Source organism: Peromyscus maniculatus, chromosome X (genome assembly GCF_049852395.1).
Source record: "Peromyscus maniculatus bairdii isolate BWxNUB_F1_BW_parent chromosome X, HU_Pman_BW_mat_3.1, whole genome shotgun sequence".
Classification (NCBI taxonomy): domain Eukaryota; kingdom Metazoa; phylum Chordata; class Mammalia; order Rodentia; family Cricetidae; genus Peromyscus; species Peromyscus maniculatus.
In genome coordinates this window covers 95,777,641-95,800,860 of record NC_134875.1, presented here as the reverse complement: position 1 = coordinate 95,800,860, position 23,220 = coordinate 95,777,641, and the positions used below count along the sequence as shown (strand labels likewise).

The 23,220-nt window shown below is 37.2% G+C and overlaps 1 pseudogene; it reads right to left on the bottom strand.

Moving 5' to 3' along the window:
- Positions 1-4,713: 4,713 nt before the first annotated feature.
- The window catches only part of LOC102916355 (prostaglandin E synthase pseudogene), a 51,308-nt pseudogene continuing 32,801 nt past the window's right edge, over positions 4,714-23,220 (bottom strand).

Genomic DNA, 23,220 nt, shown 5'->3' with positions numbered 1-23,220 from the left:
TACCAACCTCCATCCCCCACACACGGATATGCTGGAGCACGCATACCTGCCCACCCATGTGGACACACCAAAATACATATACACATAAACGTAACACATGTACAAATAAAATGATGAAAATAAAAAAACAGAAAATTATAATTATAAAAATGTATGACAAGTTTATAAATTATTAATCACAGAAGACACATTTTCTTTTAAAATAATAGATAAAAATCCATTGTTTCCTAGTTAGTGTCAATTTTCTCCTCCATTCAATAGTAGCAAATAGATGAGACTAACACAGTCTAACCTGTAAAAGACCTGTGAAACAGGCATGACAAGAATGATTTTTCTTTTTGTCAGGCTAAGTAGATTCCACCATGAATTAGCAAGTGACTTATCAGAGCTCCCATAATTATTCCTGTCAGAAGCATGACCTGTCTTGTGGCTCTGGAACCAGTGTTTTCAGTACACCACCCTGTTGTTTAGTGTTACTCCAAATGTATAATCTGCCAAATCAATTCCACAAGTCAATTAGGACATGTCTTCCTGTGTTGAGTTGGCTTTAGCTTCACTTTCCCCTATGAAACAGAATAGACCTTGAGGTGGTTACTGAAAGTAGGCAGATGAGTTCAAAAGTTTAAAGGAAACAATTAAGAATTAAGAAAAGGTTACAGCCTATATGATAATATATACCATTGGCCTCCATAATTTTGATGGGCAAGATGACTGAACAGGTAAATATTCTTGTCGACAAGCTTAAAGACCTGAGTTCGATACCTGGAACTCACATGGAGGGAGGAAAGAATGATGTCCTATGGTCTCCATATTTGTGCCATGGCACCATCACCTTCAAAAATCAATAAATAAATGCTAATGTTCCATAGGATCATTTGAAACACGTTTGTATTTTTACATGTGTCTCTATTTGCTTTAGCACCTTCCAAAATACATTTCAACAATTATCCTGTATATTTGAAGGCATACAATAATACTATCTATCTAACATCTGTAACTTTGTCCTAAAACAGGTTTCCCCACCACCCTCTATATCTACTCACAAATGTAAACATTAAAACCAGGCATTTTTTTAAAGTTTAATTATAGTTTCAAAGAATTAAATTTTTATTTATTTACTCTTCTCTCCCTACATTATATCCTGACCAGAGTTCCCCCTCCCTTCACCTCTCCCAGTTCCTCTCCCACATCCCCTCCCCTTCCATCCTTCTCAATTTCCCTTCAAATAAGGGCAGGCCTCCCAAGGATATCAAGGGATCACGGCACATCAAATTGCAATAAGACTAGGCACATAACTTTATATCAAAGCTAGATGAGGCAACCCAGTAGAAGGAAAGGGATTCCAAAAGCAGGAAAAAGAATCAGAGATATCCCCTAACTCTAACTGTTAGGCATCCCACAAAAACCCCAAGCTAAGAACCATAGCATATATTCAGAGGACCTAGTACAGACCCATGCAGGCTCCATGATTGCCCCTTCAGTCTCTGTCAGCCCCTATAAGTTTCTGTAGACCATGTTCTCCTGGTGTCCTCAACCACTCTGGTTCCTATGATTCTTCCTCTCCCTCTTCAGAGGGATTCATTCCTCAAATTCTGCCTGATGTTTGGCTTGATCTGTGTCTGCTTCCATCAGTTGCTGGATTGGGCATCAATCTATTAATACAGCAGAGACTATCATTAATAATCATTTCACTGACTTTTTTTTGCCAGTTGTGTTTGGTACTATCGGGATATCCAAACTCCGGTTTCTGGCCATCCAGCCAGTGTTGTGTGCATGGGCTCCCTCATGATGTGGGCTTCAAGGTGTCAGCCATTCTTACAAGTTCTGTGTCACCATTACCCCCAGCATATGTTGCAGACAGGATAGACTGTAGGTCAAAGGTTTTGAGGCCAGATTGATCTCCCAGTCCCACCACTGAAGAAGGCCTTGCTTGGTTACAGAAGATGGCTGGTTGAGGTCCATATCCCTCATTACTAGGAGTCTTCAATAGGGTCATCCTGTTACAACGAATTAAATTTTGGGGGTCCAAAAGAGCTTCAATGGAAGACCTTGGAGATACTCATTTTATTCAATAATTTATGGGCATTTATAAAATATTTCATTGCTGATATTGACAAAAACAATCAAATAAAACTAGTGTTCTAATTTTTTAAGAGACTTGATTATAGCATCTCTATTTTACCTTGTTCTCAGATATAATCAAAACTATTACATATGGATTGTTAGATAGTTTTGAAAAAAATTTCAGAATGAGAAATTTTTGAACTGAAATGCACTTATCTGAAGCTTAAAAGCTAATATCCACACATAAAATATGCAATATTTTGTCCTTTTGGTTCTGGATTAATATATCCAAGGAAACAGCATCTAATTAATACAAACTCACAGAGACTGGCAGTATGCACAAGATCTGCACAGGTTAAAACCTGACAAAATATCAGCGTAAAGGGAAATGGACACAAAGTCCTACCACTAACAAAGAAGTTGTTTGCAATTGATACTAATGGGAAAGAGAAGTATCAATTGTCCTCAAAGGAGGGTGACTTGATCTATCAACTATATACCATGGTAGGCCAAATGCCCAGGAGTAGTTGAACAACACAAAATGGACTTCACGTGTTGTTGTTATTTGATTTTTGGTATATGCAATTTTTGTTTTGTTTTGGTATTTTTTTTTGTCTTACAATTTTTTAAGTTTGCTTATTTATTTTGATTTTCAATTGTTGCCTTTTTTGCTTTTCCTTTTTCAAGAGACAGAGTACATAAATTTGGACAGGTAGAAGTTAGAAATGTGGAGAGCATCTGGGAAGAGTTGGAAAAGAGGAAGGAATATGATCAAAATACATTTTCTGAAAATAATAACAAAAATTAAAAATAAAAGAGCAAAAGTTACTGAAATGTAAGTTCCCGATAAGGTTGAAGAATTAAAAGTATTCCAGTCCTAAATGGTATATCTGGGAGAAATGAAAATCAGAAAAGAAAATAAGGATATACTCTCTGACTCAGGTTTGAGTAACTAATCTACAATAACAATATATTGTTATTCTTCAGGAATTAAGTTATTAAAAATAGCTTCTGATTCACTCTAGTAACAGTGACAATAACATTTCTTGTGTTCAAAATTGGTATCTTAAATTGTCCTATAACTTTTTTTCTTTTTATTATCATGACAACCTCAACCTTTCTGGTGGCGGTGTGTAAATCTCTAAAATTTAATGTTATTATTGCATTGCTATGTTACTTTTTTTGCTGAGATTTAATCTGGCAAATAGTAATTGTACATATTTCTTAGATATAATGTGATGCTTTTATATATACATATAAACACATTATGGAATGATAAAATCAACTTAATTAGTATATAGAGTATTTCCAAAATGTATCATCACTTTGAGAAAAAAACATTTAAAATCTTGTCTTTTGGCCTATTATGGAAGTAGGAGGGAATACAGAAGGATGGGAGGGAGAAAATAATGGCTATTTGGGAAGGTATATATGATCAAATGTATATATATATATATATATATATATATATATATATATATATATATATATACTGCTCATGACAGAAAAAATGTAGTACATATCTTTCTGAGTTTATTTTTTCACTTAATATAATAATCTGCAATTCTATTCCATTTGTATCTGCAATAACATGATTTAATTGATCATATTTTAAATTAAAATTTTAAATTAGTGTGAACTATATTAGAAATTACAAAGAAGTAGAAAGCAGATTTGGGACAATTAGGTAAAAATGAAGACTAGTGAGAAGAGAGAGAGAAGAAAATGTTAATAATAGTGAGGATGTATAAAATCTAAATACTTTAAATTAATGTCTGAAAATTAACTCATTAATTTTTACAGTTAATATGTAACAATAACAACCTAAAAATTAATTAGCATTTTTTTCACAAGGCACATATTGATGTTTAATATCTAAACCTAACTAGGTCTCAGAAGGATTCTGGAGGAACACCTTGTGCATATATTTGAGTTTTCCCACAGTGGTGGACATTTGACATCTTCAAGTTTCACCGATGCTGGAGGACCCCAAACTTCCCTTTCTGCAGTTCATCAATCAAAGTTCATCCTTATCTGTTAGCCCTTTGAACAAACTAAGGCCTTGGAACAAACAGGCTGGATTTTCAACATTCTCACCCCTCCTGACCATGCACTAAAGCATTCAGAGCAAAGGACAGGAAGGTGTCAACAGGGAACAGGGGAGCTCAGACCATCTTACCTTAATGGACTCTCTTCATGAAAACCCAAGTACTCTAGATGGGGCCCAGGCTTGGAGAAAATCTTGAGTAGGTCTGAGAAACTTTCATTGTTATCCTTAAATGGGATGATGGCTGGGTTGGAGATTTCTCTATCCTTTCTTTTTTAGGAGGCAATCGGGAATTTGATACGTTTAAGGCTCTTTAGTAAGGGGAAGGGTTTCCTATTAATTTTGACAACTCATCTGTAAGTAGGTTTAATCAGACACTTCATCCAAGATCTCAAGAGGCTAAAACACACACACACACACACACACACACACACACACACACACACACACACACACACCACAAATCAAATACCTAGGTGGTAGGTGGCCAGGAACCCAAGACCTTAGGCTATCCCCATTCTAGGTAGCACACCAAGTTCCCTGGTTCAGTCTTCGCAGATCTCATCCCACACTGTTGTGGATGAAGAGGCTTTAGCTTCTAGTCACAGATGGCAGGCCACTTCCCAGAGAATCTGAAGGGCCATGGAGACACAGGCAAAGTGAGTCAGAATATAGGCCGTGGAGGAGATGCATGAGTTCAGCTTGCCAAAGTAGGTCACTGTGTATACTGCATGATAAGGATGAAAAGGAAATATAACCAGACAATCAAACAGTTGAGTCCAAGGAACTAGTGGACAAAGCCCAGAAAAGGTATTCTCCATGTTACTTTGGTGGGCTCTGAGACAGTGCTCCATCCATGTATGGATCACTCCTGTAGTTCTGGAAGCCAACACATTTCAGAGCATCCTTGGGGTTGGCAAAAGCCATCTTCAACAGCCTAGTGTAGCCTGTGATGACAGCCAACAAGTTACATCTTGCTGACCAGCCACATGCCATAGAACAGGATGGCCAAGAGTACCTGGCTGTTCTCCATCACCAGGCCCAAGGAAGGTATCTCTGCTAGCTTTCCTGTGCTCCAATACTGGACAGGGCAATGGTGGGTGAGACCAAAAGTGAAATTAATACCAATTAAAACACTATGTATACACATTTGGAAATTTCATGCTGAAATCTTTTAACTTATATAGTTAATATTACTTAAGTATCATGAAACAGAGAGTACTTCACACATTTGAGGGAATTTTTATATCCTACTCTATGAGCTTTATCCTATGTAATAAATACACTCAGGTCATTCATTTCTTATTTAAAAGCTTGGCTCTGAATATATTCCATTCTCAGTTTCCCACCAATGGACATATTCTCATTTGTCTACATAAGTACCTATCAAAGTGTGCCACCAAATTTAAATGAGAAACCTCAAATGGACTCTCTGGCACAAAGCCATTATTGCTTCCTCACTTCCAGAGATCTATAATTCTATTACAGAAATTCTTGTTCAGTTCATAATCACTTTTTTGATCACATCATACTAACATGCATATAAATATTTAGATATATAAATGATGTGTATGTCATGAGATTCACAGTAAGCATATATTTAAAGGATTTTGTCTCAATGTTATGACCTCAAATATTTCATTACTGTATTTCATTGTCTTTGTTCTAAGCTAATGGCCCACATATTCAAACAACTTAAAATTTTCATTCTGTTTTCTTATGTGTTTACTGTCCACTCTACCTCCAATGCAAATCATCAGGAAATTTAAATTTTGATATATATTTAGTAGATAATAAGTAGATAAAATACAGAATTATCTTATGAGTTTTTTTTTTTTTTTTTTGAGACAGGGTTTCTCTTTGTAGCTTTGGAGCCTGTCCTGCAACTCACTCTGTAGCTCAGGCTGGCCTCAAACTCACAGAGATCTGCCTGCTTCTGCCTCCTGAGTGCTGGGACTAAAGGCGATTACCACCACTGCCTGGCATCTTATGATTTTTTTTACCGGTATATTTTATCTAAGCAGGTACACAGCTGTCAATGTTCATCCCATTGATCATCCCAATATGATTTTGTTTCTTGGTATTATTTTCATCTTGTTTCTCTATGTTGTAACAAAATTTAAAAAATAATCAGAAAAATACTTTCCTAAAACACCTATCATTTCTATTTTCAGAAGAGTTCTGATACTTAGAATATGAAACAGTAATTTATATGAAGTGCTATGAGGTTTTTAGGAAAGGAAATTAAAGCATAAATTAAAACCAGTTCTTTGTTTTGAAATATACATTATATTATTATTAACTATTATGGTTGAGTTTACATCTCCTATTTAGCTATGTAAACATGGTGGTTCAGATGAGAATGGCTGCGGATAGGCTCATATATTTGAATTATTGGTTCACAGTTGATGGAACTGTTTGAGAAGGATTAGAGGGTGTAGCTTTGATGGAGGAGATGTGTCACTGGGGTTGTTTTTAAGGTTTCAAAGCTCAAGCCACGTCCAATCTCCATCTGTTTGTCTGCTGCTATGGATCATATGTAAGTTCTCAACTACTGGTCCAGAGCCATGCCTGCTTACATGCTGCCATGATCCCTGCCATGAGGGTCATGGACTAATCAAGCAAGCCACAAATTAAATACTTTCTTTTATAAGTTGCCTTGGTCATAGTGTCTCTTCACAGCAGTAGAACAGTAAGACAGTAAATTAAACAAAACCATGAATTATTTGTTCCTCTTTTGAGGTTAAGCTCTTTTTAATTTTCATTTTACTCTCTTTCTTGGCTTTATAATTATAGTTGTTAGATTTAAATGGTTGTTTGGGGATGATACTACATGTCTTTAACATATCACTATTCTTAAGATAAAAATGTCCTACTTCAGCTACATATCAGCCTCTTTAAACCCTGCTCTCCCAGTCCTTATGTTTTGCTTGTAATATATTTTATTACAATACAGGGTTTGAACAAAGCCTTGCATCGTTATTATCTTAGGTTTAAACATATGATTATATTCTGAAGTAAGCTTTGTCATGTGAATAACATTTTAGTTATTTCTTATGTTTTAGAAATGAATTGTCATATCCATCCCACCCCCCATCCCCTCTGCTCCAATTCTTCACACATACTCCTATCACTATACTTTAACAACTTCATGTACTTGTTCTTTTATTTTAAACACATTGAGTTCATTTTGTCTGGCCAGTATGTGAAGGAATAGAGGGCTATCTACTGCAACAGGCACATATTCTCAGGTGCTGCTTTCTTGAAAGCTGGTTCTCCCTCCATCAGCAGCATCCAATTATCAGTACCTCCTCAGCTAGGGGCACAATGTCATAAATTCCTTTCCTATCTATGCTTAAGTGTTGTCTGGCTTGACCCATGCAGATCTTGTGCAAAGCTGTTACAGCCTCTGTGAGTTTGTATGTACAATAGATCTCTCATGTCAAAAAAACATTATTTTGCTGTAGTCACCCACTGACTCTGGCTCTTACAATTTTCCCTCCCATACTTCTGTGATAATCCCTGATCCCCAGGAGGAAGTAGTATGATATACATATCCCATTTAGGGCTGAGATCTCATAAGTCTCTTTTTCTCTGCACCTTGACTAATTGGTTGTAGATCTCTGAATTTAATAGTCATCAACTGCAAAACGAAACTTCTCTAATGAGATCTGAGAGATATACTAATCTATGTATATAAAGATAAGTACCCAGTAGGGCTGTTTAATATTATATTAATTTAGAAAATTAGAGTAAGTTTTCCCTTAGGACCTATGATCTACCCAACCATGGTTTCTTGGCTTGGTTAATGATATAAGACATGCATTTTTATCTTAGAAAGCATGTCTTAAATCAAATCAGGAAAATTTGGCTTACTCATAACATTCATGACACTCACATACCAGTTGACATATCTTCCCCTACCAGGTCTTATTATATCAGGTTTCAGGGCTGCATAAGACTGTCAATTAGCTTACTCCCTGATAGTATTCATTGAAATTGTAAGCACTTTAGAAGATGGCTCATAGGGCTGAAACTTCCAGGTTGGTACCAGCTTGATTTTTCCATTTCCTATGATTCAGTGATGTGCTGTCATAAGCAATAGGATCATACCATGAAGTTTTAGAGGGCAACCAAAAGCAGTGACAATATGACAACAGTTCATAATATTCAGAGTATATGTGACATCATTGACTAACTACTGGAACAGAGGTATGACGTACTACTGGGGTTTGTTTTTGAATAATGTAAAGTATATGAGAGAGTAATTACACAAATATTATAGGGTAACTACATTTAAACTCTTTATTTTAGGAAGCTTACACATTATGTGTGCCTGTACTTTTTGCAGAGGTCTTCAGTGTTAGTTATCTCTCCCAAATGCCTACCTCTATCTACACTGCTTCTCACCTCTACCTCTTAACCCTTCCTATTCTAGTAATTCACATTTCTTCCTTCATAACATCTATATTCTACCCTATCTTTAACATTTAGCCCTGTGGTGGTGTGAATGAGAATATCTCCCATACTCTCAGGTTTTTGAACATCTGGTCTACATTTGGTGGCATTATTTTGGGAGGTGATGCGGCCTTGATGAATTATAACACTTGGGGTGGGCATTAAGAGTTCAATGCCTTGCCCCATTCCCAGTTTTCTCTCCCTACTTCAGGTTTACTTTATTTTATATACAAATCAATGTTTAAAGTTCTTGTTACATTTACTATTTTCAAGATGCTGTTCTAATGTCATCTTGATTGCATTTATTCCAATGAGAAGTCTACTGTTTGATTCTTTTCATATAACGTATCGTTTTGACTTTGGTTCCTTTTATAACCTTTGGTTATTAAGAGTAATTAAAAGTAGATTTTTATTTTTTATTAAGAAAATTATTTTATTCATTTTACATACCAATCACAGATCCTCTTCTTCCCTCCCCCGACCCCTCCAGGCTCCCCCCACAACCCACCCCTCATCCCCTCCTACAAGAAGGTAAGGCTTTTCATTGGGGAGTCAGCAGTGCCTGGTACATTTACATTCAGTTGAGGCAGGTCCAAGCCCCTCTCCTGTCTCAAGGCTGTGCAAGGTGTCCTACCATAGGTAGTGGGCTTCAAAAAGCCAGCTCATGCACCAGGGATAGATCCTGATCTTACTGCCAGGGTGCCCCTTAAGCAGATCAAGCTACAAAACTGTCTCCCTATGCAGAGGGCCTAGTCCAGTCCCATGGAAGCTCCACAGCTGTTGGTCTAAAGTTCATGAGTGCCCACTAGTTTGGTTTGGTTGTCTCTGTAGGTTTCCCCATCATGATCTTGATACCCCTTGCTCACAGAATCCCTCTTCTCTCTCTTTGACTGGATTCCTGGAGCTCGGCCTGGTGTTGGGCTGTGTATCTCTGCATCTGCATCAGTTACTGGATGAAGGCTCTATAATGACAGTCAGGGTATTCACCAATCTGACTACCGGGGTAAGCCAGTTCAGGCACCCTCTCCTCTATTGCTAGTAGTCTAAATTGGCGTCTTCCTTGTGGATTCCTGGGAACTTCCTTAGCACCCATTTTCTCCCTATCCCCATGATTTCTCACTCTATCATGGTATCTCTTTCATTGCTCTCCCACTCCATCCTATTTCATCTCTCATCCCCTAACCTCCATTGCCTACTCCTTACACCCCCCCCCCGTTTACTCATGGAGATTTCTTCTATTTCTCCTTCTCAGTGTGATCCATGCATCCCTCTTTGGGCCATTTGAGATTCTTCTGTGGAGAATTCTCTGTTTAGCTCTGCACCCCAGTTTTTAATCAGATTGTTCAGTATTTTGATGCCTAGTTTCTTGAGTTCTTTATATATTTTGGAGATCAGCCCTCTATCAGGTGTGGAGTTAGTGAAGATCTTTTCCCATTCTGTAGTCTGTCATTTTGCCTTATGCCCTCCCTCTCAGCAGGGTCCCCAACGGGGACCTAAAGGGAGGGCTGGCAAATGAGAGGAACAAGAGACACAAAGAATGAGAGGAAGACAGGATGTCTGATCAAGCTCCAAAATTTTATTTTTCTCTCAAGGCATACATATATAGGTAGGCAAAGGGGGTTGCAAGCAGGAAGGGGCTTAATTATGGGCTGTTCAGCCAGCAGGGGATGTTGCTCTGGGGGTTATCTATCTACTCTTGTCTAACTGCCTAATTGCCTAACTGCAGCTCATTCACCTGATATCTGAGAAGAGGTTCTGGTATTTGTGAGAAGAGGTTCTGATGCTATGGAGACTTAAGCAAGGCCTATATCTAAGAAAGAGGAGAAAGAGGAAAGAAGCCAAAATATGGCAACATGTGTGTCAAGGGCCGCTTAGGCTTATGGCTCCTGTCAGTCTTATTTACCATGTCCTTTGCCTTACAGAAGCTTCTCAGTTTCAGGAGGTCCCATTTATTAACTGTTGTTCTCAGTGTCTGTGCTACTGGTGTTACATTTAAGAAGTAGTCTCCTGTGCCAATGTGTTCAAGAATACTTCTGAGTAGAAATTTATTAATGAACACATTTTATAACAACAAAACAAATTATGCAAAAATAAATCAAAACTTTCATAAAGAGAATAAAAATGAAACATTTTAAATAATGTTTGTTAAGTTTTTGAGAATTACATACAATGTGATTTGATCATGACTTATACACATATAGAAAATTCATAGGAAAGAAATGTTGAGTCTACTGAACACAGAGCTTTTATATTATACAGTAAATATTGTTATTCTTTGCATTCAAGGGAGCTAATTTATCTTTCTCCTAATTTGATTTTATATTAACATCCCCTAACAAAACATGTCAGATCAAACGTAGTTATTGATTCTGTTTGGAAGACATGCCAAAGATAGATCTTCTTGGACTAAACTATATCCTTTCAAAATTATATGTGAAATCCTCTTCTTTGAGGTGACTATATTTAGAAATAAGGCCTTCAGAACTCAGTTTCTTAAACTCTAGGTCACATAACTGGATGCATAGGTTGCAAAATATTTGGCCACTGGGAAATGTTTTCTGAAAATGCAGTAAGCAGGAATCAATTAAGAAGAAAAGGCTGATGGAACCAGAAGTGTTTCTGGTAGCACACTCTTAGTCGCATTACACATCACTGAAGCTTTAGCTCTGAACAAACATGTGCAGATCTTGTGACACCAAGCAATTCCAACACATGCTGTCTCTGACAACATATTCAAGACTAGAATACATAATGGATGACATAAAATTTTACTGTAATGAAAACAACCATGAACTTGAATGCATGCACTTTCCAGACTCCTAGATTCAACTCTTCCACTCAAGAGTGAAATCCTAGTTCTTCCTAGTCTTACCACAACTGTGCAGAAGTTCAGAACTCTTAATGTATAGTAAGCTGAAGCTTATACCATTTTCCCTTCTTTTAAGAATTCATATTTTACTCAGCCTGATACCCAGTGTCTATAAATCATTTGCAGTACTGTTTATCTTTTTTAGTTGTTTTAGACAGAAAAAGAACATCAGACCCAGACAGAAAAGGAAGATTGTTTCCCTAAAGTATAAATATATATTTGTAAAAGCTGAATTGATAATTAGTTTGGAACTTAAGGGATTCATCACTGTTTTGACTCTACTACTTCTCAGAGTTATGGATGCATGTCAAATGCCCTGAGTATTTATGCCTCATTTCCTCATTTGTGGCTCTGGGAAGCAAATAAATAACTAAGCCTTCTGAGTAGAATTTCATTAGAGGAAGTATTTTGATGAAGAGTTGAACTCACTAAAGTAAGTTTATATATAAAGAAGAGGTTTCAACATTATTAACCACACCTAGAAAGTTCCAGTAATATTATAAAATGATAAAATGTCAAAGTGAGTATGAAAGTTTTCTACTATTACTGTGATGGCTGCAGTTGAACTCTGGGAGGGAAGGGAGGGGAGGTGAATATATATCTATATATAATTCATATATATGAGTTTTGAGAGATTTTCAATTTTATATCATACATTGGCCTGTAAATGACTATGTAGCTCAAGCTGTCAATGAACTCATGGCAATCCTTTTGACTCAACATCTTGAGTATTTTCGGTATGAGCCACCATGCTGGGCTCCTATTTTTTGTTGTTCTTGCTTGTTTTATTTGTGAGTCTTTTGCTTGATATTTAGTTATTGAATACCCAAAACAAACCTTTCATATATATATTTCCAATCTTATAGATTTAAGTTTACTGTATTCCTTTTATTTAAAAGGAAGACAGAAAAAAAAATGACTGAGGCAATAAAAATATATAATGGAACTTGCATAGAAGTTGAGTTCTGCAAGCTACAGTGTATAATATTGTGAATCATAAATAGTTTGCAATAAAAAGAAATAATTGCCTTTGATAACAACTCACAAATATTGGAAAATTGTATCAGAAGTGATGACAATTCTAAAAAGGAAAAGGAAGGTGAAGGGGACAAGAAACAGAAAATAGATTAGACAGAGATACCTTTTCATTGAGGAAACAAGTGTTTAAAAATGACTTCTAAAAAATTACTTTTCTTGATCAAAGGGAAGATGTCATCTAGGAGAGTACACTATGAAACTGTCTTTAAATGATTTTCAAAACATGTATCTGGAAAAAATATCATTTAGATTCATTTTAGTAAAAAGTCTCCTCTTCCAACATATTCACAATTGCAAAAGAAATGCTAAGTAAGAAATTGGTTTTAAGTAACTTAAAATTGATCTTTAAATACAACCTTTACTTTTAGTGAAAAAAAAAAGAAATGGCAGACATTTTCTTTAGTTTGCTTTTTGTACAACCTTGTGTGAAAAGTTTCATAGTTTAATATGTCAAAGAGGCAGTTTTAAGGTGTTCAGAAGAGAAGATTTAGTATAAAACTAACCCTGCATGCACCTTGATATCAGTCTTCCAAATCAGTGATAAAATAAATTTCTGATCTTGAAACCACCCAATATGTGGTATTTTGTTATAATTTTACTGGATAACGAAAACAGAAAAACTTTCTACTTATTTTTAATGGGAAAATATCTTGCCATACAGTTGAATTATTAGAATAAAAGAAAAGAAGAGAAAGGCAGAAGGGAGCTTTATGTTATAGGAGTTAGCAAGCTATTGGCTTCTTGCTGACTTTCAAAACTAAGTTGTGTCAAACTGTATTGTTTTCTGATTTATTTTTCAATTCAGCAAAATACTTAGTCATTGCTTCAGTGTTTACTCTGAAAGAAGTCAATGTTCTTTCAAAGTTCTAAGTTTGAGAAATATGACACTCTCAGGTTCATTATACTGACTCATCTCTTCTGGCATTTACATAATTGTCTGAAACACAGCAGTATTTTTAGTGTTATAATTATTATTTTATTATCTATAGTCTTTTTCTTTTTATTAAGAAAATAATTTTACTTATTTTACATAACAAAGATCCCCCTCTTCGCTCCTCATGTTCCTCCAGCCTTCCCCTCCCAACCCACACCCCATTCCCTCCTACAAGAAGGTAAGGCCTCCCATGGAGTAGTATTTTGATAAATTAGAATTGCTACAGATAAAATGGACTTGATACTCTGTCGCAGCTCTAGAGGTGATGGGACCTGGAAGAATGGAGTCAATAAATGAGATGGATTAAAGTCTCATCCAATAATCAACTTTATTCAAAGCATCAGATATCTTGTTCTCTGATGTTTAAGAAAAGTCATGTGAGTAAAATATACAATCACAAGGGTAAGCCACGTGATGGATAAGCTGTATGTGACAAACATGATTTCTATAGAGGAACATAAACAAACAATAGCCAATAAAAACAAATAGTTAGAAGTAAACTCATTCCTATGCACTATACCTAGAGGAACACAAAATCACATTCCAAGAACAATTTCGTGTTTTTGAAGAAACTGAAGTCACAAGACATTTGTCTTGATTTCATGGAGTTTACTAATGAACACTCAAAAATTTCCTTACATGACTCTGTTCTTGGACCTTGTTCCAATAATATTCTATTTTTAATATTTGCTGCTATTTATGTTAATTATAAATGTGACAAAAAACTAATAATTTCAGTTTTTACTACATTTTGTCATTATTCATTAAGTGCCTTTAAATATAGGGATTAGATGTAATAAAGGACAGTGCTTTACTTTTCTTTTGATTTATATTTGGCTTGAGTTGTAAACAAGGCATGCTAGCAGTTATGTTATGCTTGATATTTGTATATTATACATAATAACTATAGTTCAGGTGTCTAAAATTCTTATTCCAATACCACAATGATCATTTTACTGTCCTTTCAAATCTAGGTAAAACTTATGTTCCATAGATATCTTCATTAGCAAACTTTAACTACACATATACATTATTATACATACATTCACACAAACTCATCCAATAATCACTTAATATTTTAGAGATTTACAAAATGATATAAGGAAATTAATGCTCTGATTTATAGTTACATATGCTTCAATATATTTTGAGAAGTTGTATTTCTTTCATTTCTAGGTGAGTTTTGTGTTCTAAAGATAAAACAATGGATATTTTACTGAAAGTATAATCATTATAAGTATCTGGAAAATGCCCTTGGTAAATGCCATTTCTTGAGACAAGTATTCATGTATTTCATGTCACAAACATATATTTGTGGGACTGATGAAAGTACAGAAGTTGCTAAAGAGACTAAAATCATACAAGGAAAAAATAACTGATCTCAGATAGAACACGATGAAATTCTAGGCCCCAGAAAAGGACAAAATTGAGGCACTCATGATTTCATAGATCCTTACCTATTAGGTAAGGATGTCAGTAGAGTGATGTATCAACTTAATTTGCATTCATATCTTCAATGAGTGATAGACTATAACTCTAGCCTGTAGTAGAAGTTTTTCTGTGTCCTGGCAGGCCAGAGGTCAAGACAAATCTCTTCCATTTGCATCCCCCAAGTAAATACACAGAGGCTTATATTAATTAAAACTGCTTGGCCATTAGCTCAGGCTTATTACTGACAGCTCTTACACTTAAATTAACCCATAATTCTTAATTTTGTTTAGCCACGTGGCTTGGTATCTTTTCTCAGTTCTGTTTTGTCATCTTACTTCCTCTGTGTCTGGCTGGCAACTCCTGATTCAGCCTTTCTCTTCCCAGAATTCTCCTTGTCTGCTTGCCCCGCCTATACTTCCTGCCTAGCTACTGGCCATACAGCGTTTTATTAACAAGAGCTTTTATTTGTACAAGAGCATTATCTCACAGCACTAGCCCTCAGTCAATGTGTCTAGTGAGAATACATTATTTTTTTTCAATTTTTAAGTGAGATGCCACATAGTGGCAGATGCATATCTGACCATCTGGCATTGTTCTTTGGTTCGTAGTATACTTTCCATAACAAACTTAGAGGGATTTTTCATCCAGTAAGTTTTGATATGTTAAATCAAGTTTTTTGTGAGTTTTACTGTTTAATAAGGAGATGACTTTTTTTTTATTATTATTTTACAACACCATTCAGTTCAACATAATAGCCACAGATTCCCCTGTTCTCCCCCTCTCACCCACCCCTCCCCCCAGCCCACCCCCCATTCCCACCTCCTCCAGATCAAGGTCTCCCCCGAGGACCGGGGTTGACCTGGTAGACTCAGTCCAGGCAGGTCCATTCCCCCCTCCCAGACCGAGCCAAGTGTCCCTGCATAAGTCCCAGGATTCAAACAGCCAACTCATGCAACGAGCCCAGGACCTGGCACCAATGCACAGCTGCCTCCCAAACAGATCAAGCCAAATGACTGTCTCACCCGTTCAGGTGGCCTGATCCAGTTGGGGGCCCCTCAGCCTTCAGTTCATAGATCCTGTGCTTCCATTCATTTGGTTATTTGTCCTGGTGTTTTATCCAACCTTGGCTTCAACAATTCTCGCTCATATAAACCCTCTTCTTACTCACTAATTAGACTCCCAGTGCTCCACCAGGGGCCCAGCCATGGATGTCTGCCTTCAGATTCCTCAGTCCTTGGATGGGGTTTATGGCACCACTATCTGGGTGTCTGGCCATCCCATCACCAGAGTAGGTCAGTTCCTGCCGTCTCGCGACCATTGCCAGCAGTCTTTTCAGGGGGTATCTTTGTGGATCTCCGTGGGCCTCCCTAGCTCTCTGCTTCCTCCCCTTCTCACCTTCCCATGTGGTCTTCATTTACCATGGTCTCCTATTCCTTGTTCTCCCTCTCTTTTCTTGATCCAGCTAGGATCTCCCACTCTTTCCCTCGACTGTCGCCCTTCATTGTTCCCACTCATGACCAGGCTATTCATGTAGATCTCGTCCATTTCTCCGTGTCTTTTTTTGGGGTCCCGTTTTCCAGGTAGCCTCACTGGTGATGTGAGTAGCAGTCTAGTCATCCTTGTTCCACATCTAGCATCTTCCTATGAGTGAGTACATACCATATTTGTCTTTCTGAGTCTGGGTTACCTCACTGAGGATGATTTTTTCTAGATCCATCCATTTGCCTGCAAACCTCATGATGTCATTGTTTTTCTCTGCTGAGTAGTATTCCATTGTGTATATGTGCCACAATTTATTTATCCATTCTTCAGTTGAAGGGCATCTAGGTTGTTTCCAGGTTTTGGCTATTACAAACAATGCTGATATGAACATAGCTGAGCAAGTGCTCTTGTGGTATGATTGAGCATTTCTTGGGTATATGCCCAGGAGTGGTATAGCTGGATCTTGGGGGAGATTGATTCCCAATTTTCTAAGAAAGCGCCATATTGACTTCCAAAGTGGTTGTAAAAGCTTGCATTCCCACCAGCAGTGGAGGAGAGTTCCCCTAGTTCCACATCCTCTCCAGCATAAAGTGTCTTCAGTGTTTTTGATCTTAGCCACTCTGACAGGCATAAGGTGGTATCTCAGTGTAGATGTAACCAACTGTCTTATTAAATAAGAAACACAGAAACAATGTAAAAGAGAAAGCCGAGAAGTCAGAGCTCAGAGCTAAAATCTCACCCTTCCTCCTGCTGTCCCAGCTTCGCGAAAAGAGACCTACTTCCTGTCGGTTCGTATTTTTAAAGTATGTTGTTCTGCCTTCTCATTGGTTGTAAACCCAAACACATGACTGCCTCGTCACTGTCTAAATGTACAGCCCCCTAGGTCTTAAAGGCATATGTCTCCAATGCTGGCTGTATCCCTGAACACACAGAGATCTTATGGGATTAAAGGCGTGTGCCGCCACCGCCACACTCTTGCTATGGCTCTAATAGCTCTGAACCTGAACACACAGATATCTATGGGATTAAAGGCATGTGCCACCACCGCCCAGCTCTTGCTATGGCTCTAATAGCTCTGACCCCCGGACAACTTTATTTATTAACATACAATCAAAACAATAATTCAGTACAATTAGATTACCACCACATTTCCCCTTTTCTATTTTAATAAAAAGAAAAAAAGCAAAAGGTTATAACTAACAAAAGAAAAACTATATACAAAAGTACAATAACTATATACAATATATACAAGTAATAAATACCTAAACAGGTATTTGACAAATCAGCGTTAGAAGAACTTGTTAAACCTGTAAAAATTCAGACAGAAGAAATTAACAGTGAAGTTGTTTCAAGTCGGGATCATAAGGTTGCAGAAAGAAAGCCTGTTTTCACACAGTCACCCTTAATTTATCCTGTAACAGTACAGCAGATGCCTGATCAAATGGCTACACAAAATACTTGGGCTCCAATTGAAATGTTGGATTTAAAAAGGTTTAAGGAGGCAATAGTATCTTATGGCATGCATTCCCCATATGTAAAGCAAATGTTAAACACTTGGTCAACATATAATAGGATAGTACCACAGGACTGGCGGGACCTCGCACAAGGTGTTCTGGAACCCAGCCAGAGACTTCAATTTCTGACTTGGTTTAAGGAGGAGGCTAAAAACATAGAAAAACAATGGAGGGATAAAGGAGTACAAGTTTGCCAGGATCAGCTTATGGGCGAAGGCCAATATGCTTCAGCACAAGCACAATGTTTATATGATGTCCAAACCCTAATTTTATGTCGAACGGCAGCCTTGAATGCATGGGACAAAGTTGAGGAACCAGGAAAAAAATCTGAGTCATTTACAAAGGTGAAGCAAGGCCCAAAAGAGTCTTTTACAGATTTTTTACAAAGACTGGCTTCAGCAGTAAAGAGAACGGTCTCGGATTCAGAAGCTGGTAAGGCAATAATTGAATCTTTGGCCTTTGAGAATGCGAATGCAGCATGCAAAAGAATAATCAGGCCATTAAGGGCAAGATCTGCACCTATGGAAGATTGGATTAGAGAAACAATTAATGTTGAAGCTGATGAGCATGATGATACATGGGTAGGAGAAGTAATTTCAAAAGGTTTGAGGAGTGTTAGATGTTTTGGATGTGGAAAGCAAGGACATTTGAAAAGGGACTGTAGACAGGTCATTTCCAGAAACAATGTTTCTTCAAGGAACAATGGCAACAGAATGCCCCTTCCTTCTGGAGTATGCAGAAGGTGTGGTAAGGGAAAACACTGGACCAACGAATGTAGATCAACAAAAGACAGACAGGGTAATCCTTTGCCTCAGTCTTCGGGAAACTCCCAGAGGGGCCTCAGGCAGGCCCCCAGTGCAAATCCAGTTCAAACCTTTCCGGCAGCCATAGAGGAAATGCCTGCTCTGGAGAGCGATTAAATAACCAAATGCCTATTGGAATAAATCATGCTGGTCAGGATGATGAAACAGAGAGAATAGAAAATTCAGGAGAAAACATAAAGAAAATTTTTTGGCAAACTTCTATTAATGAACAAAGACCAAAATTAACGATAAAAATAAATGGTGTTTTGTTGTCTGGTCTGGTAGACACAGGTGCGGACGTTACCATAATAGCACCAGAATTTTGGCATCCAACTTGGCCTCTTCAGGAGGTAAACGTTCAACTGTTAGGAATTGGGACATTATCTCAGGTGAAACAGAGTGCAAGATGGCTCGAATGTATAGGTCCAGAAGGACAGAGAGGAAAATTAAAACCATATGTGGCTAATATAACTATGAACCTGTGGGGTCGAGACTTGTTGCAACAATGGAATACTCAGATTAACATCCCTCCAATCTCAGAAACAAATCATAAACTAGCACATGTTACTGAGAGAAATATTAGAAGATATTGTTCTAATGAGTGGTCACCAGCCATCCATATTATACAAGAACAGGGCACAATAACTGATGATCTTCCAAAGACACCAACAGCTCTACCTTTAAAATGGTTAACAGACAAGCCTGTATGGGTCCAGCATCTCAGAGTTGTCTTGATTTGCATTTCCCTGATGATTAGGGAAGTTGAGCAATTCCTTAAATGTCTTTCAGCCATTTGGGATTCCTCTGTTGAGAATTCTCTGTTTAGTTCTAAAGCCCATTTCTTAATTGGACTGTTGGGCATTTTGATGTCTAATTTCTTGAGTTCCTTATATATTCTGGATATCAGTCCTCTGTCAGATGTGGGGTTGGTGAAGATCTTTTCCCATTCTATAGGCTGTCGCTTTGCCTTGTTGACCATATCCTTTGCTCTACAAAAGCTTCTCAGTTTCAAGAGGTCCCATTGATTGATTGTTTGTCTCAGTGTCTGTGCTACTAGTGTTATATTTAGGAAGTGAACTCCTATGCCAAGGCGTTCAAGACTATTTCCTACTTTCTCTTCTAGCAGGTTCAGAGTAGCTGGATTTATGTTGAGGTCTTTGATCCACTTGGACTTAAGTTTTGTGCACGGTGACAGATATGGATCTATTTGCAGCCTTCTACACGCTGATATCCAGTTATGCCAGCACCATTTGTTGAAGATGCTTTCTTTTTTCCATTGTACACTTTTGGCTTCTTTGTCAAAAATTATATGTCCATAGGTGTGTGAGTTAATGTCAGGGTCTTCAATTCGATTCCATTGGTCCACATGTCGGTTTTTATGCCAATACCAGGCTGTTTTTATTACTGTAGCTCTATAGTAGAGCTTGAAGTCGGGATTGTGATGCCTCCAGAAGTTGTTTTATTGTACAGGTTTCTTTTAGCTATCCTGGGTTTTTTGTTTTTCCATATGAAGTTGAGTATTGTTCTTTCCAGATCTGTGAAGAATTGTGTTGGTATTTTGATGGGGATTGCATTGAATCTGTAAATTGCTTTTGGTAAGATTGCCATTTTTACTATGTTAACCCTGCCTATCCATGAGCATGGGAGATCTTTCCATTTTCTGAGATCTTCTTCAATTTCTTTTTTCAGGGACTTAAAGTTCTTGTCATATAGGTCCTTCACTTGCTTGGTTAGTGTTACCCCAAGGTATTTTATGTCATTTTTGGCTATTGTAAAGGGTGATGTATCTCTAATTGCCTTCTCAGCTTCTTTGTCCATTGTATATAGGAGGGCTACTGATTTTTTTGAGTTGATCTTGTATCCTGCTATGTTGCTGAAGGTGTTTATAAGCTTTATCAATTCCTGGGTGGAATCTTTGGGGTCACTCAAGTATACTATCATGTCGTCTGCAAATAGGGAAAGCTTGACTTCTTCCTTTCCAATTTGAATCCCCTTAATCTCCTTATGTTGTCTTATTGCTCTGGCTAGAACTTCAAGTACTATATTGAATAAGTATGGGGAGAGTGGACAGCCTTCTCTCATTCCTGATTTTAGTGGAATTGCTTTGAGTTTCTCTCCATTTAATTTGATGTTGGCTGTTGGTTTGCTATATATTGCCTTTATTATGTTTAGGTATGTTCCCTGTATTCCTGATCGCTCCAAGACTTTTATCATGAAGGGGTGTTAGATTTTGTCAAATGCCTTTTCTGCATCTAGTGAGATGATCATGTGGTTTTTTTCTTTGAGTTTGTTTATATTGTATATTACATTGATGGACTTTCATATGTTGAACCACCCTTGCATCCCTGGGATGAAGCCTACTTGATCATGGTGGATAATTGTTCTGATGTGTTCTTGGAGTCTGTTTGCCAGTATTTTATTGAGTATTTTTGCATCAATGTTCATGAGTGAGATCGGTCTGTAGTTCTCTTTCTTTGTTGCATCCTTGTTTGGTTTAGGAATCAGGGTAATTGTAGCCTCATAAAAGGAGTTTGGTAATGTTCCTTCTGTTTCTATTATGTGGAACAATTTAGAGAGTATTGGTATTAACTCTTCTTTGAAGATCTGGTAGAATTCTGTGCTGAAACCATCTGGTCCTGGGCTTTTTTTGGTTGGGAGACCTTTAATGACTGTTTCTATTTCCTTAGGGGTTATTGGACTATTTAAATAGTTTATCTGGTCTTGATTCAACTTATGTATGTGGTATCTATCCAGAAAAATGTCCATTTCTTTTAGGTTTTCCAGTTTTGTGGAGTAGAGGTTTTTGAAATATGACCTTATAATTCTCTGGATTTCCTCAATGTCTGTTGTTATGTCCCCCTTTTCATTTCTGATTTTGTTGATTTGGATTCTCTCTTTCTGTCTTTTGGTTAGTTTGGATAAGGGCTTGTCTATCTTATTGATTTTCTCAAAGAACCAACTCTTTGTTTCATTATTTTTTGTATTATTCTCTTAGTTTCTAATTTATTAATTTCACCTCTCACTTTGATAATTTCCTGGCGTCTATTCTTCCTGGGAGACTTTGCTTCTTCTTGTTCTAGAGCTTTCAGATGTGCTGTTAATTCATTAGTGTGCGATTTCTCCAACTTCTTTATGTGGGCATTTAGTGCTATGAATTTCCCTCTTAACACTGCTTTCATAGTGTCCCATAAGTTTGGGTATGTGGTGTCTTCATTTTCATTGATCTTTAGGAAGTCTTTAATTTCTTTCTTTATTTCTTCCTTAACCCATTGGTGATTCAGTTGAGCATTATTCAGTTTCCATGAGGTTGTAGGTTTTCTGTAGTTTTTGTTGTTGTTGAAATCTAGCTTTAAACCATGGTGGTCTGATAGAACACAGGACGTTATTCTGATTGTTTTGTATCTGTTGAGATTTACTTTGTGCCCAAGTATGTGGTTGATTTTAGAGAAAGTTCCATGGGGTGCTGAGAAGAAAGTATATTCTTTCTTGTTAGGATGGAATGTTCTGTAGATATCTATTAGGTCCAATTGGGTCATGATATCAGTTAAATCCTTTATTTCTCTGTTAAGTTTCTATTTGGGAGATCTGTCCAGTGGTGAAAGTGGGGTGTTGAGATCTCCCACTATTAATGTGTGGGGTTTTATATGTGGTTTAAGCTTTAGTAATGTTTCTTTTACATATGTGGGTGCCCTTGTGTTTGGGGCATATATGTTCAGAATTGAAACTTCATCTTGGTCGATCTTTCCTGTGACAAGGATATAATGTCCTTCTTGATCTCTTTTGATTGATTTTAGTTTGAAGTCTATTTTGTTGGATATCAGGATGGCTACCCCTGCTTGTTTCTTAAGACCATTTGATTGAAAAGTCTTTTCCCAGCCTTTTATTCTTAGGTAGTGTCTGTCTTTGAATTTGAGATGTGTTTCTTGTATGCAGCAGAAAGATGGGTCCTGCTTTCGTATCCATTCTGTAAGTCTATGTCTTTTTATAGGTGAATTAAGTCCGTTGATATTAAGGGATATTAATGACCAGTGATTCTTCATCCCTGTTATTTTTGGTGGTAGTGTGTGTGTACTTCTCTTCTTTGGGGTTTACTGTTGTGGCTTTATCTATTGCCTGTGTTTTCAAGTGTGTATCTGACTTCCCTCGGTTGGAATTTTCCTTCTAGTGCTTTCTGTAGGGCTGGGTTTGTGGATAGGTATTGTTTAAATCTGGCTTTGTCTTCGAATGTCTTGTTCCTTCCGTCTATGATGATTGAAAGTTTTGCTGGGTATATTAGTCTGGGTTGACATCCATGGTCTCTTAGTGTCTGCATTACATCTGTCCAGTTCCTTCTGGCTTTCAAAGTCTCCATTGAGAAATCGGGTGTTATTCTGATGGGTTTACCTTTATAGGTCACTTGGCCTTTTTTCCTTGGCTGCTCTTAATATTCTTTCTTTATTCTGTACATTTAGTTGTTTAATTATTATGTGTCGAGGGGACTTTTTTTGGGGGTCTAGTCTGTTTGGTGTTCTATAGGCTTCTTATATCTTCATAGGCATTTCCTTCTTTAAGTTGGGAAAGTTTTCTTCTATAATTTTGTT